A 14587-nucleotide genomic window follows, 5' to 3' on the forward strand; every position below is an offset into this window, starting at 1 on the left:
TATTTAGCCACCACCTCATTCTCCAATACTATAGTGGCAGGACTTTTAGGAGTACTGCATCCTGACTACTTCGTTTATCAGTACTTAAATTAGTTGGTGTCAGGTTTGGGTATTTTAAGCACCTAATGGCTAATACAGACCATCGATTCTTCTCTTTCAGAGCATGATTTGAGCACTAGTCAGAAAGGTGTTTCCTCCAATGGTGTATTAGTGCAAAAGGTGCAAATTTTGTTTAACCCTCTCCTCAAAGAGAGTGAGGTAACCGACTGAAATATCAACTCTTTCTGCAGAGTTCTTCATCACAAGGTGAGAGATAGCAGGAAGCAAACTCGCTTGGATGGAATAAGCAGTTTGTTCAACACATAAGGAGGAAATAATTAGGAAAGATAACTATGTATTTAAGTATTCACAGGTATAAACATATTCTTTGATATGTAAAACCCTACTCACTGTTCTAAGTAGGGTTCTTAAGCCGCTAAGTTCCTGGCACACACTCTGACATTCTTGTTACTAAGTTTATTTTAATCCATACACAAGCTAGTCGCTGCGTTTGTAGAATATTTCTGACGCCTCGTTGCCTCCCTCCATTACAGGAGACCCCAACTCAGTTTTGCTATAAAGCGAACGCTAGGCAGCCTCCAACATCTGCAGAACGTTTTTCTTCCTGACTGCTTACACAAGCCAAGCGAGCAACAGGACAGAAGGGATCACCGCTGTATGGGCTGGAATAAAAGCGAGCCACATCCCCAAAAAGCAAGGCAAAAAGGTGAGTTTCAGCTCTAACTCGGCATCTACCTGTTACATTTCAGCAAAGCTACTGCTCCTCTCCGCAGCTGCACTGCTCGTTCCAATGCACACGTGCATCCTTACCTACGCACAACAAAACACCGCAAAGTGGAACACATTTCCACCTAATTCGAAATTACCGTCAAGGATCTCATCCTGCCTGAGAAGCACTCAGAAGCTATTCAAAACCAAGGTTTCAACAGCAGTCAAAACACAAACCGATGTTTCTTAAATATAGGGGTATGAAAGAAAGTTAAAGCAACCGTTCAGAAAATAACTGCACCACAGCTAACTTGGTAAGGGACAGAAAACCCCACCCACGGGCCTCTGAACTCCACCGTTATCTCGTAGGAAACGCAGTGAGGACTTCACACTAGTTTGCATTTATGAAGAATAAGTGTTTTTAGCACAACTATGATTTTTCATCAGTATATTAGAAAATGTTCTGGAAGAGCTGAGTAAACCCCGGCACCCGTTTCACAGAAGGCGAAACTGATAAAAAGCAGTTATGACACCAGCACGTTCAATCAACAGCTATAGGATGGGAACTGAATCCCAAGCAGCTACCCCTACAAACTGGACATCCTTGTGCATCCAAATACACCAAGGCAGCACGAACCAGAAAGCTATTGAGCTGTTTAGGGAAGTTGAGATTCCTCCCTCTTGCAACTCAAGTGAAAGAAGTCCCGCAACAAGCGATGCACGCTTTTATTTCTCATCCTGCCTAAAGGACTAAAGATCCAGAGGGAATTGAGACAACCAGCTACCGAAGGTTGTATTTAAGGGGGCTGTAACACAAACACATCGCCTAGCAAAACAAAAAGTCCTCAAGAAGGAATAAAGCGAAGTTTTGAAGCAACAAATTTTAACACTGGAGTCCTGACTGCCATTGTACTTGACCAAAATATCATAAAAATGCTCATGGAGATCCTTAGGCGAGGAGTAAGATCGCAGTACTTCACGCAGACCAAATACCTCCCTCTATCTCACAGCCGTGGTAGGTGCTTGTACTCTCGCCTAATGTGACCCCTGCTATCTACAGGCAACCCCACAGCGTGCTTGCTTTCACTATTATTACATTTTAAGTTTCAAATATCACACACACAAAACACAGGTAAGCTACGCACTTAAAAACATTCAAGCCAGTCGTAAGCCAGAAGCAAAATATAAACACGGTATTAATCCTTTTGTGCAAGGCGTCAGAATTTTCTAGCGTAATGCCCGCAGCCAGGAATGGAGACGAACCGCCGGCTCCTGGGAATTATAACGGACATGTGGGATAACCATTACAACTGCAGGTAGCTCTTCAAAGACTTAAACTAAGCCCTCTCTTTGCCCTTTTGTTTGCCCATTAAACTAAGCACACAGGAGCAAGGAAAACCCCTGTGAATGCTTTTCACCAATTTAGGGGGAGTCTAGAGAGCATTACAGAGTGCTCTGGAGCAGCCAGTAAAACCAGCAAGAACACGAAGGGAAAAATGTCCTGGGAAAGGTTGAGCTGTTTATGAAATAATTCTGCTCTGAAAGCAAGCACTAACAGTTTGGATTGGGTGTTAGCCTGCTGCTGCGCTGCTGGGAGGACAGGAAACTTTGCTTAGAAACTTCAAAAACACGTATCTAAAAAAAATCCACACAAGTGGACAGCAAAGACAAAAAGAATACGCTCAACCTCACAGCAACACAACACGTTACCGGAGGAAAACCAGGCGTATTAACAGCAAATAACACATCTTTCAAACACGAGGCATTTTTCCTTTCGACAGAGGACTGCTGGGGAGAGGGGGCTGCTAAACTGGTTTTCCTCTAAGCACTTCCAGTTATTAAAAAAAAAAAAAATCCTCTTGCAAAGAACATATCCACTGTTGTACAACTGTCCCAGAAAACAAAGACCACGGGGAGAAAGTGGCCCATTTTCTTCAGTCTCCAAGAACCCCGTGTACAGGTCATGTTTTCAAAGGCTCAATCCTACACACTCTAGAATGAAGCAGCATTTAAAGTATATGAATAAACACCTAATGTTAGAATTATTAGAATACCCCATTTTTGGGTACCATACTAAAATCGACTCAATTACACCAGAGCTAACATAGAGTCTATGAAAACAACTGCAAGAGAAGTTTAGCTGTGAGTGAGTTTCCCCCTCCTGGACAGGCTGCATCAAAAACAAAAGACTAGTTTTCTATTTCAGTTACAGTTATCCCACTAGCGTACCCAACCACATAATATTTTTCAGGAACGTATGTTTGGGAGCTCCCCTAAATACCGTTTTGTAGCTCTCCCTCCAGCCCATGGGGCAGGCTCCTCTACCCATTTCTTGTCAGTTCCCAAAAAACACCTTAAAGCTATAATTCCTCACCACATGTTGAAAATATTGTGACTAATAATACACTCCACCCATTTTTTCCATCACTAAGGATTTCAAAATATAAAACCTGACAAACAGTGAGAGAAGTCAGACGGAATTTAGAAGGGGAAAGTCAAATTTTATTTCCAATTAAAAGATGCTATAAAAACATAGAATGTTCAAGCAAGGTATTGATAAAAGTGGAAGAGCTATCCAGTCACAGCAAGCTTCTTCCTCAAAATTACGTTTTTCCTCACTCTTCTTGGATAACGTAGCTTTTCCTTTAAATCCCCAAAGAAAAAAGAATTAAAAAAAATACTCCTCCTCCTTTTTGAGAAAATACATTTAATGCATTAGAAGCAGAGCTGCTCCACATACACAGAGAATCCACACTTGTAATAAACACTTGATCGAGTTCAAGAACTGAGACCTAGATCTACATTACAGTGACTAAATCCTAAAAATGATAGCAGTGATGCAATTAAAATGCATGCAAGAACTTCGGTACAGGTGTCTACAATACCACTGTTTGCAAAACACATCTCCTAATTAGCATGGCTTTAAATAATGCTGATAATAATCCGGCCCTGTAAAGCTTGCCAAATGAATCATTGAGATTGCAAAATAAAAGGCATGAGGAATTCATTAAAGAGCTGTTAAACTCTCCTTTGTTTATCTTTCCCCTGTCAGGTGTAAAAATAAATAAATATCGGTTTGTATCTCTGGATTTCTTCCGAACGCTCAGCTTCACAATACCGCGCCGGCGAAGAACCTCCTCAGGAGGTACCAACGGATTTTTTCCTCCGTTTCAAAAGAGAAATCCTCCCACTATTACAGTCCTGAAAATCTGCTCCATTCTCTATTTGTCATCTGGGATTGAGTTATCAGACACTACTTGTATTACTTTGGGAACTGACATGTCTATTTAGAGAGACACAAAGGCAATCCAGCAGCACAACCCCTTCTTTTACCAGCACCTTTCACAGCACCTCTCCTTCTCCCCTCGGCCAGATTTTACAAACACTTTCTTCTGGGGAGGGGGGAGGACACCTCACTAGTTTCCCAGCATGACAGAAAACATTTCCAGCCACTTTTGCACTTGTTACAGCCTTGTGAAAAACCACCTATATCCCCCCAAAGGAACAGCATTATTTTTTCAAGGGGTCTTTTTGTTTGTTGGTGGTTGGTTTTTTTGTTTTTTTTTTTAAAAAAAAGAGGGTCACTTCCCCCATTTCAGCCTGCAATTAAAATGGAGGCAAGGCCAGGCGATCTATGTCTGGCTTTAGGGGGAGACAATAACCCAAAACAGGCCTGGCTTTTAAAAAAAAAAAAAAAAAAAAAAAAAAAAGAAAGAGGAGAGGGAGAAAGAGAGAGAGAGAGACAGGCAGAAAGAGAGAAATACAACATGCTTCACCAGTATTATTACCTCATCCCTTTTTCCAAGCAGTTTTGAACCACACTCCTGACAAACTCTTGGTCCAACTTGCACGGATGCTGGTTTTTAGGGGGCGGAAAGGGTTTTAATGCTGGAGCCGGGATTGAGGCTGGCTATTCGCAAGTGGAGCTGCTGTTAAAATGCCCCCTTGTCTCTTCTCCTCTCCCTTGAGCTGGGTGTTGACGCAGCAGAAATTACCAGCTGGAAAATTCCCCTTTTGGAGGTTACGGGGGGGGGGGGGGGGGGGGGCGGGCGGAGGAGCGAGGGGAGGGGAGGGCCGGGGGAGGGGGGTTAAACCCTGCCACTTACCAAGTTAAGCCATCCACCCACACCAAATAAGACATCGCGTCCCAGAGAAGACACCGTGCCCCCTCCGCGGGCAGGGAGCGATCGGCCCCCGCTCCCCCCGCGGCGGGCGGCGGGCTCTGCCCGAGGCGGAGGAGGGTGCCGGGGTGGGGGGGGAGATAATAACGATGATAATAAACGAGGCGGCGGTGCGGGAGCAGCGGGGGGGGGGGGCTCCCCGCCGCCCCCGGAGCGCTGCCCGCCTCGCCTCGCCTCAGGGCGGCCGCGGGGATGGGGGCGGCCCGCCGCTGCCGCCTCAGGGGGCGGGCGGCCATGGCGACCCCCCGCTCGCCTCAGGGGGCGGGGGGCGGCGCGCTTACCTGGGCCCCATGGAGGAGAGCGGGGTCTCGGAGCGGCCGGAGCTCTGGCTCCGTCGGTCACTCCGTGCCTCTCCTCCCGGGTGGGGAGGGGAAGGGGAAGGGGGGAGGAGGGCGGAGGAGGGGGGGGGGGGGAGAAGCCGGCGGAGGGGGGAGGCGGGGGGGGGCGCCCGGGCGCGCTCCCGCCGCTCCCTCGGGCGCGCGGGGCGCGAGCCCGCGGCGGGCGGGGGGGCGGTGCCGCGCGGCGCGTGCCGGCGCTCTCCCCGCCCCCTCTCCCCCGCCGGCAGCCGATGATTGGGCGGCGGCCGGCAACGGGCCTCCGTAAGCACCGCCCCTTTTCCCCGCCCCCTTCCCCCCGCCCGCCCCCCCCCCCCCCCCTTGCGCCGGGGGAGCGGGGGCGCCGCCGCCGGCTCTGCCACTGCCGGACACCGGAAGTGAGGGAGGGCGGGGGCGCGCGCCCGGGCTCGCCTGCGCGGGGCACGACGGGACGGCGCGGTGACAGGGCTGAGGCGGAGGGCGGGCGGGCGGCTCTGCCCCGGTCCCGTTCCGGACCGGCCGCCGCCCCGGGGCCGTCTGGGGCCCCTCGGGCGGCTCCTGCCTCGCTTTGCTGCGGCGGCAGGTGCGCCTGGCCCTAAAAGGGAAGGGGGGGGGGCGGGGCGCGGGGCGCCGCCGCGGCCGGCTGTCTCCCCTCGTCGGGGTGCATCCCCTCAGGCCCACCGCGGCCTCCCCGGGAGCCACGCCCGGGCCAGGGCGAGGAGCAGCCGGGGTGAAGGACGGGGGTTTGCTCGTCATGGGAGCCTGCGCTGCCGGCGGCGCTGGGACGCTGCCCGGGCTGTGATGCAGCCTCCTCGGCACCTTGCGGGGGGAAAAAAAGTCACTTTTCCGCTCTCTTAAGAAATAAGCTGTATTTCACACAACCCTCTTGAAAAAAAGAAAAGATCTGCAGACTTCAGAGCCCCCCCCCCCGACTTCACCGGGCAGCAGGGCGCCGGCCCGGCTTAATGGCCGGAGAGCATGGCTGGGGGTCTGGAGGATGAGGGTCTGCCACTGCGAACGGAGATCACAGTTACTCGTCGGTGCAGGGTGCCGTCAGATCCGGGGATGAGAAACCTCTTCTTGCAACAGAGGGCAGGGTTTTGCCCTTTTGAGTGTCGTGCTGAAGGATCTGACAGAAACTGCCCTATATTTCAAAGGACAGAGCTTAACAGGACAGGATAGGTCTGGAGCGTGGAAGAAGCCAACGCCGACCGTACGATAGCTGTGGCGAGCGAGGGAATCGTTCTTGAAATCTGTGCGGTTGCTGGATTGTGAAAGCAGGAGCTGGTCCAGCAGATAAAATGTTTTCAAACTGCTTATCAATATTTGCATACTATGATTGTGCCCAAAATTGGGGAAGTACACATACGAGTAACTTGGGTTGGCCATTTGTTTGCAGAGTTAACCGACTTAGGTGTGTAATCACAGTAATTGCCCGGATAATTGCGTGCCTAAGGTTTAAAAATTTCCTCCGTGGTTTCCTTTCCCTCATCCTATATATTTTCTTCACCTCTGGCTTTCAAGTAGGCAGACCTACTGTTGAAACCTCAGCGTCGACTTTTATGCCTACTCTATTCAAATCCATTTCTACAAGGTGCTTTTAATCTCTAGGACGTCCCCTCACAAAACCTGTATTTTCCACTTTTTAATCTGTAACTTAAATAAACAGATGTTCCGTCATGTGTTTTCCTCCCCCCCATTTCCTCCTACATACCCTAAATACCTTTAATTTTGAAAAGACTGAGAATAAACCTGATTAATGAAAATGAAATGTCTTTTAACTCCAGCATGTTTTAAATTACCTCTTTACTTTATATTGCGACAGAGTCCAAGCAGCGCCTTCCTAGAAAGAGCTCCATTAAAATGCAAATGAAGACTTTGCAGAAGTTGTCTGTGAATACGACGAAGGACGCAATTTCTTAGACCTAAGCAACACGAAATCGTCGCCAGGTGGGGTTTCCCGCTGCCACCTGCTCTTTCTGCACACACAATCCCGCGTCTTCGCCTCGTCGTACGCACATTTTCCAGTCTCTGTCACCTGTGGGTGAAGAGCACCGGAACTAAACAGCCAAAATCCCTTTTCCACCCTAAATGCTCAAGCCGGTTTTCATGTGACGCTATCCCCCCTGCGCCTGCAGGTGTTAAATCCTTCTGTGCTTTAAGTCTTTCTTTTTTTTAGGCTCCACGCTGAAATGTGAAGGTTAGAGGGGCTGACTGAAGGTTAGAGGGGCTGACTGAAAATGGAGCTATATCGTTATGCAAATATATCTATTTTGCATAAAATCTATATTATACCTGGTTGCAGCTACAAGCTCTCCTGCCTTTCCTCGCTCCTCCGTATTTGAGACCGAGCTCCCCCTGCCATCCCAAAGCTCCTCAGGTTCAGCACGTACGTTCCCTTCCTCTCCTCCTACCCAGCTTTTCTTTCTCGGGTCTTTGTTGGAAGAAAGTATTTATTTATGTAGTATTTATTTGTGTGTCAGGCTGGGCTGACTCCCCCAGAGCAGCAGCAGCTGCAGCCTGGGCACTGCCCTGGGGAACGCTCTCCAAGAGGGGGAGGGTGGCGGCAGGCCGAGTTTCCCAAAGCTGTTCCGCACAAAGGATTTCAGGAGACTTGAAAAGGTTTAATATGCTTTTGCCAATCACACTCCCCCCGCCCTCCTTTAATTCGAAGTTTGTGTTCTATTTTAGGTAAACACTGCAATTACTCAGCCTGTCCTTAGAAGAGGGGCGGTTTCTCCTCATGAAGAAGGAAAGAACATGCGTGGAAAAAAGAAGAGAATAGGAAAAAAGATGAGCTGGAGGAAAAATCGGGGTAGTTCGTGTGATTTTTTGTGTGCTAAGCACCATAAACAAGATGCGCAAAGCAGAGGTTAAGAGCATAACGATGCACCTCTTCAGAGAAATGTCAGGGATTACAGACCGCGTGTTTCCAGCCCAAGTCGACGTCCTTTGCACGCCACCATGTCACAGATTTCATCAAGGCAGAGACTGCTGGAGGTGAGGACTTTAATCGCACCGCTGATAGTTTTTAGCACTGGGGGAACAGGTAAAAGTCATATTCCTGTAGCACAAGAGAGTTTGGAATCGCCCCGACGCGTTCCCTTTGCTTTCTTTACGAAGAGCGTGCGAGCGCTCGAACGTACCCCCAGCCAGCGGCACAGCCACGCTGAAGCCGCGTGCCAATGCTTAGTGGCTAGTCGTCGTCACTGGCTGCGCAAGTTAAGCGCACGCGGACTTGCGCGCATGTCGTTCAGTTCTGCCGCCTTGCTCTGCGTCCCTGCACGCCTGTGATCGCCCACTAGACAATCTCGGAGACCGTACCGCTGCTAATAAGCCGGCCCTCGCGTGCACCGTCCTCCCGCTGTCCCCTGTGCCAGGGTAAGGTGGGGCCGGACCGGGGAACGGCGATAGAGGAAAGCTGCCTGGGTTGCTGCGTTCGTACCGCATCCCATTTGCAAAATCGTCCGTAATTCTGAAGCGTTCTCATTCCAGCTCCTCTCTCCAGCTCCGCTCTACCTTGTACGTATCTCAGTTGTAGGAGATTTTGCATTTGACAAATTAAAATGAGTTCTTGTGCGTCCTTGCCATGTGGTCAGTTTGGAAGCACGTTGAGAACACCCAAGTGGCCTAATTACTCTGGTTTTTTTCCCCTACAAAAGTTTTGTGCTTTGAAATAGAGGTGCAAAAAAATCCCGAGCTCGCAGCGATCCCCCTTTTGTTTCCACGTTCTGTACTCGGTAGACACGGATCTCCATCACCGAAGCCTGTTCTTCCCTAACGACAGCAGGAAGAAAGACGTTTGGAAGGGCTCTGCTCCTCACGGCAGCTCTGGATCCCTGAAAATCCTGGGACCATCAACTTTGTTAACCAAGTTAGAGCAGCTCACTGATGTCGGAGGAAAGGGTTAAAGGACCCACATTCCTGTCCCTATTGCTCCGATCAAAGGTCAGGCGGTTCTTTAGGTGAAGGAAGGGAGGGAGGTGGTGTGCAGCCCTGACCAGGTCATTTGAGGAGTAAACCACATCTGAGGCGAGCTAATGAAGCAGTATTTGTCTCTCTCGCAGGCACATACTCCCGGTCTGTGCCGGGCAAGTTAGAATTCCTTCTCTAGTGGGAGTGAAGATGTCGATTGTATTTTTTCCATGATGTGTATTGAGGCATTTGCTAGGTTGTGGGAGTAAACACTTGGGGGAATTCTCCGTGAGCTAGCAAGGGCAAGTCACAAGCCTACTAAATATGGTGAATGAAGATTACAAAAAACCCCTGGAGAATAAAACTCCCTCTTTCCACCCCATCTCCCCACCACCACCACCACCCCCGCATATTTTTTCTCATTATCGTGCACTGCTGTTTCACCGCTTGCCGGGTAAATCTGTTGCCATTTGTGTGACTAAACACAATTGTGCTGCTTTAGTTTTTATTTTCAGTACCGAAGGGCGGCACTGGGGTGGTCCTTCACGTCTTCACCACTAACCGAGGCGCACCGCACCGTCCTGCTAGAGAAAGCAGAGACACCAAATATTCAACGGGGGGGAACAGCAGGAAATGCTCTCAGGTCTGTAAATACTTGAGGGGGTGAGAGATGATGTTCATGTACAAAGTATTTGACCAGCCGCATCCCACTGACCTCCTTTGGTGCTGCTCTTGAAAGGGATTGGCCGGCGCCAGAAACAGTTGATCTTTAATGGTCCAAAAATACATTCCCTTTCAAAGCCTCTCAAGTGGAGAAGCATCCAGGCTGCCAAATTCGCTCCCCACTCCCAACTCCTCGTGGCCTGGCTGAGTTCAGCTCCTGGGTGTTCGTTTAGGTTCACCCAAGGCTGTAGGTGATGGTAAGGATGGAAGGTGCCGGGGCCATGGCACGGGGGGGGTGCAGGAGCGCGTGTAGGGGGGGACAGAAGCAAGCTCTGTCCCCAGACCTTCTCCTGGCTGCTCCGTCCCCACCGTCCCCAGCTTGCTGCCCTGGCTCTGTCTCGTCTCTCTCCTGCTCTCCTCCCTGGGGTGGCCCAGCAGCAGCCAAACTCTGGTTCCGCAGACCCCGTTGGGAGCCTGGAGCCAACCTGGGGCCCCTTTGATTCCCACCCCGAAGCCACTGATCTTTTCGGTGCTCAAAGGGGCCAGGCTCAAGCAGATCACTTTGTACTACGCCGACATCGCCCTCCTCCTGCAGTAAGGGATCTCTGCTTTCCTTCTTGTGAGCTTGGGCTCTTCTCAGGGTTGCTTTCTGCTGTATTTTATATCGTAGTGCTCTGGCACTTCACCCCTCTAACAGGTTTCCTCCTTTCCCAGGTACGGATCCGGAGCAGCTCACCGCTCTGCGTTTTGGATGGTACTCTTTAACCAGATCTTCTCCTTTTGCAGCTCTTCGCTGACGTTCGCCTCTGTACATCTGGGAAGAACCACTGCCTGGGCCGTGCTTCCTCCCGAGAGCAACAGCACAACGCTGGCACGTTTAGAATAAATTTTGATCCTTCCTCCTCCGGTATCGCCGTCCTTCACACCTGCAACCTTTCCCAGCCGTCACCCGGGGGCTCACACCAGCCCCTTTAGAAACGGGCAAATCCATTTCTCCTTTCAATAGTTGCGAGACACAAATGGGGACATTCCCGTAGCGCCGGCATCCTGCAAAGTCTGATTTGGCTCTCGGTTAAGCTCGAGCCTTTTTGCCACAGCGCCTCAAACTACTCAGCGTTTAAGAGAGATTTAGCTGGGACATGTCCCTCTGTTTGCGACGATTTTGTTTTCTTCAGAACCCAAAGAAATTGCAGGGCTGCACGCGAGTCCTTTGTTTCATGCAATCTGTATAAATAGTGCGTGTAGCGGAGCTACGCTTCAAAAAGGCAGAAGCAACAGTTAAAATATGTATAACTGCTGGAGTCTGGGAAGTGTGGTTTGGGGTTTAGTCAGGCAATTGGTAGTTCGCCTGACGCTTCAGGCCACGTTCGAGGTTTAGCTAGGTTAAATACGGTAAGGCAAGTTTTGCTCTCGTTTATGCCGCGCTCGGGCTGACGCTCCAGGGGCGCAGTCCAGCCCTGGCTGGGTGAATCAACCCCACCTCCGTTCCCCGCTCCGCTCGGGAGGGATGGAGAGCTCGCCTTCGTTTTGCTCCTGCTCTGATGCTTCTTTCTGGTTTTACCTCCAGTGTCCTGAATTTGCCCAGAGGGCCCAAATTTGGGGGTCCCACGCGGGGCAGTGCCTGGAGCTGAGCTGGGGGCGGGGGGGTTAGCGGTAGATCTCTGTGGGTGCTTCCCATTCTAAAATAATAACAAGAAAAGTTAGGAGGACCCCGGCAAAACATCCACAAAATGCTCTTAAGTAAATCAGAAGCATTTGGCACGATATTTGAATTTATATTAAATTGCTTGTCATGAGGAGCGATGAGGCTGTCAATAAATTAGTTCCTATTAGAAGCTATTCAAAGGCAGTTAATAGTATTTAGCATCACCGAGCCGTTCTGTGAGCAGCCGTGCTGACGACGCCTGGTTCCTACGGACCTGGGAGCTCTCGGGGTCACGCCGGTGGCCGTGTATCATGGTGGGCAGCATCTTCCTGCCGCGATGCCGGCAGCCGCCCTCTCCTCCCACCCTTCCCGGCGGGAAAGCGGCTCATTTAAGTGCAAAAAACCTCTTGTTGGTGTAAATGGCATGTGTGTAGGTGATGGATGTCCGCCGTCGGCACTTCGCGGTGATCTCCACTCTCTCCCCCTGGGTTTCTCCCTGCTCACCCCGGCTTTCCCCCTCTGCCCGGAGCGGCCTGACTGGCTGACGCGACCTGCAGCCGAAATCCCCGTGCTGCCCGGCTCCGGGGAGAGCTCGGCCGCTGTTCCCAGCCCTCGGCTCCCGCAGGATTTCCTATCTGGGCAGAGCCGGGGTTGGCAGGGAGGGGTCCCGCCGGGCGCCCCGCAGCCCCCAGCCCTCGGCCTGCTGCAGGAAGCGCCGCCGGGTGTGCGGGGTGGGGTGGGGAAAGGAGGGGAGAGGAGGAAAATGGGGAGTCACGGGGGGAGCCGCCAGATAAGGCTGGGCTGGAAGCGCCGGGCGGATGCAGCTCCGGGCCGGGGCTCGGACCTGCGCCCCGGTCACTTCCCTCGTGTCGTAACGGCCCCGGAGCCGTTACGGGAGCCCAGGGATGAAATTACAGCCAGGGAGATCCAGCACCTGAGCAGGGGCCGGGCTGGCTCCGGCAGCACACGGCAAACAGGCAGCGGAAAATCCCTCCCGGAGCCAGCCGCCCTCGGGAAGATGTTTCCTCTTCTCCGGTCAGGCAGGGCAGGGCATGGGCAGAGCCTAGCATCGCTCCGGGGCCGTGGTCAGGGGGATATCGGTCCGGAGGGGTGCGGGGGTCCAGGGGAGGCAGGGCTCCATGTCCCCCAGGGCTCGACTCTGTTACCAAGGCACCAGCAGTGATGAATTCAGCCTCCCCTCTGCTCGCCTTCATCCCTCGCGTGTGCTCAGCCCCATGCAGGAGCCCTCTCGCCCGGCTGTCGTGTCTGACCCGATTTCAGCCATCGGATGGGAAAATAGTCACTGTCTGGCTGAGCCCTGAAGCCGGTCCCGGCCGGAGCTGTGCTGGTGGGGCCGGCACCTGCTCCCAGGTTGGGGGATGCTCCCAGGGAGAGGGACAAATGCCGCTGCCCCCGAAGCCTGGGGGAGCCCCTGCTCTCTGGGGGGTGGCGCAGGGATGCAGGCGAAGAAGACAGACGCCTTCTTTATTTTCTTTCCCCCCAGATTTAGTAGTTCCAAACCCCTCCAAAAATTTCCCCGCTCTCTTCTCAGCTTTCCTAAACCCAACCCACTTGCTTTTATTGCTCCTCTGGGAATCTCTTCCATTGCATTATCTGCTCCCAGCATTGCCACACCAACCCTGAGCTTCGATTCCTGCCCCCGACTGCCGGACCCGGCACAGGTTCAAGCAGCCCCGTAGTGCCTCTCCTCTGCACGCCTCCGTCAGATCCCGCTCCATCTTTGCCTTTCCCGGAGAAGGCGGCACCGGAGCTGCCAAGCTGCCGGTGTAACCCTCCCCCAGCGCCTGCAGCCGCATCCTTGCACTGCGCTCCTTCCTCTCTGGCCTCTGAGGGTTTTTTGGGGTGAGGGGAGCGGAGCTGCCCTGGCAGACGTGGGCTCCCGGCTCCTGCAGTGTCATGCAAACCCCCCAGGCAGGGTGGGAACACCCTGGCCCGGAGCCCCCCCGGGCTGAGACCTGCGAGGAGCTGGGGGGGTCCTGCCACTGCCGGACCGGGACCCTCGGGGGGTGCAAGCAAACCCCAAACCCACTCTGTTTTCCCTGCCCAGGCTTGCGTTGGTGAGCAGCAGACGCAGTGTGGTTTTGGTTTAATCTGCAGGGAAATCTTCACACCTTCCTTTGCTCTTTTCCTCGCCAGCCCCTCCGCCTGCCAGCACGTCACCTTCGCGGGGGCAGCTGCCCATCTGGTGGCAGTTGCCGGGTTTTTTTTAAACGTTTTCCTCCCTCCCTCTTCCTCCTCCACCCATGCAGCGCCCTCTGCTCCTCCTCTGCTCGCCCTCATGGGCACCTTTGCTTTCTCCGTGAATTTATTGCTGGTGCAGCACGGATACAGCTCAGTGGGACAAGGGAGGATGGAGAGATGCTGTGCCGGTGCCTGTGCCGCTGTCGGTGCCGGCTGGGATTTGACTCTCCCAACCTCCAGCAAGGGCGGTTAGACCAGGAGAGCAGCTCCCAGCCTTGCACACGCGCGAGCAAACCCCACTTCTCCTCCCAGGGCTGGAGGTGTCTCTCCTAAGGACAGGGTTAAGGTAGCAGACATGTTGCCTCCTCTTTCTGCGAGGGGTTAGAAGGGGTATAGCCTGCATCCGTGCAGATGCGAGCTTGTTTATTCTTACCAGATAGTTTGATGGCTTTATCTGATCACAGGTTTTCCTGAGGAAGGAAGGGTGAGTCTGAGTCACTTGAAAATGGGGGCCCTTCATCTCTGGGTATGACTGGCGGGGCCATGGATATTAGCAGAGCCCCGGGGCAAGACGCACTCTCGGCGCTGGCGGCACTCTCGGTGCTGGCGGCTCTCCAGCTTTCGCTCCGCCGCCGCCGCGCCGGGTGGGCATTGCCACGGTCGTTAATAGATGCGAATGCAACGTGAGCACCAGTGGGTGGGGGGGTGGGGTGGGGTGGGGTGGGTGTCAGAGGAAGCTCCCAGGACCTGACGCCACGGAGGGAAGAGTGAGATCATTTACTGTGTCCGTACTGTGCAAAGAGGGGAGCTGCTGACATGATGCCCCCGGTGCAGAAAACACCATCACAAGCAAATTGAAAGCAAGAGATAAAATCTAGCGGCAATTGATAAATTCAACA

At 52.6% G+C, this 14587-nt stretch overlaps 1 protein-coding gene and 1 long non-coding RNA gene across 7 annotated transcripts in view; one reads left to right on the plus strand and one right to left on the minus strand.

The window, feature by feature from the left end:
• Positions 1-5290, minus strand: part of ZBTB46 (zinc finger and BTB domain containing 46) — a 58545-nt gene extending 53255 nt beyond the window's left edge. For 3 of the 6 annotated variants that reach the window (XM_076352469.1, XM_076352470.1, XM_076352463.1), the window contains exons 1-2: positions 4875-4994; positions 4557-4766 (exon numbers count right to left, since the gene is read on the minus strand). The gene's annotated coding sequence lies outside the window, so the exon portion shown is untranslated. Of the gene's footprint in view, positions 1-4556; positions 4767-4874; positions 4995-5230 lie in introns of those variants that run through there. The other 3 variants (XM_076352467.1, XM_076352464.1, XM_076352468.1) reach the window with 3 other exon arrangements.
• A 431-nt stretch (positions 5291-5721) lies between these two features.
• LOC143166882 (uncharacterized) lies at positions 5722-11110 on the plus strand. Its single transcript, XR_012996462.1, has 5 exons — positions 5722-5846; positions 7089-7213; positions 7443-7652; positions 7955-8263; positions 10628-11110. It is a non-coding gene; the product is annotated as an uncharacterized LOC143166882 (long non-coding RNA).
• Positions 11111-14587: the final 3477 nt, after the last annotated feature.

This window comes from Aptenodytes patagonicus, chromosome 14 (genome assembly GCF_965638725.1).
Source record: "Aptenodytes patagonicus chromosome 14, bAptPat1.pri.cur, whole genome shotgun sequence".
In the NCBI taxonomy this organism is placed as follows: Eukaryota; Metazoa; Chordata; class Aves; order Sphenisciformes; family Spheniscidae; genus Aptenodytes; species Aptenodytes patagonicus.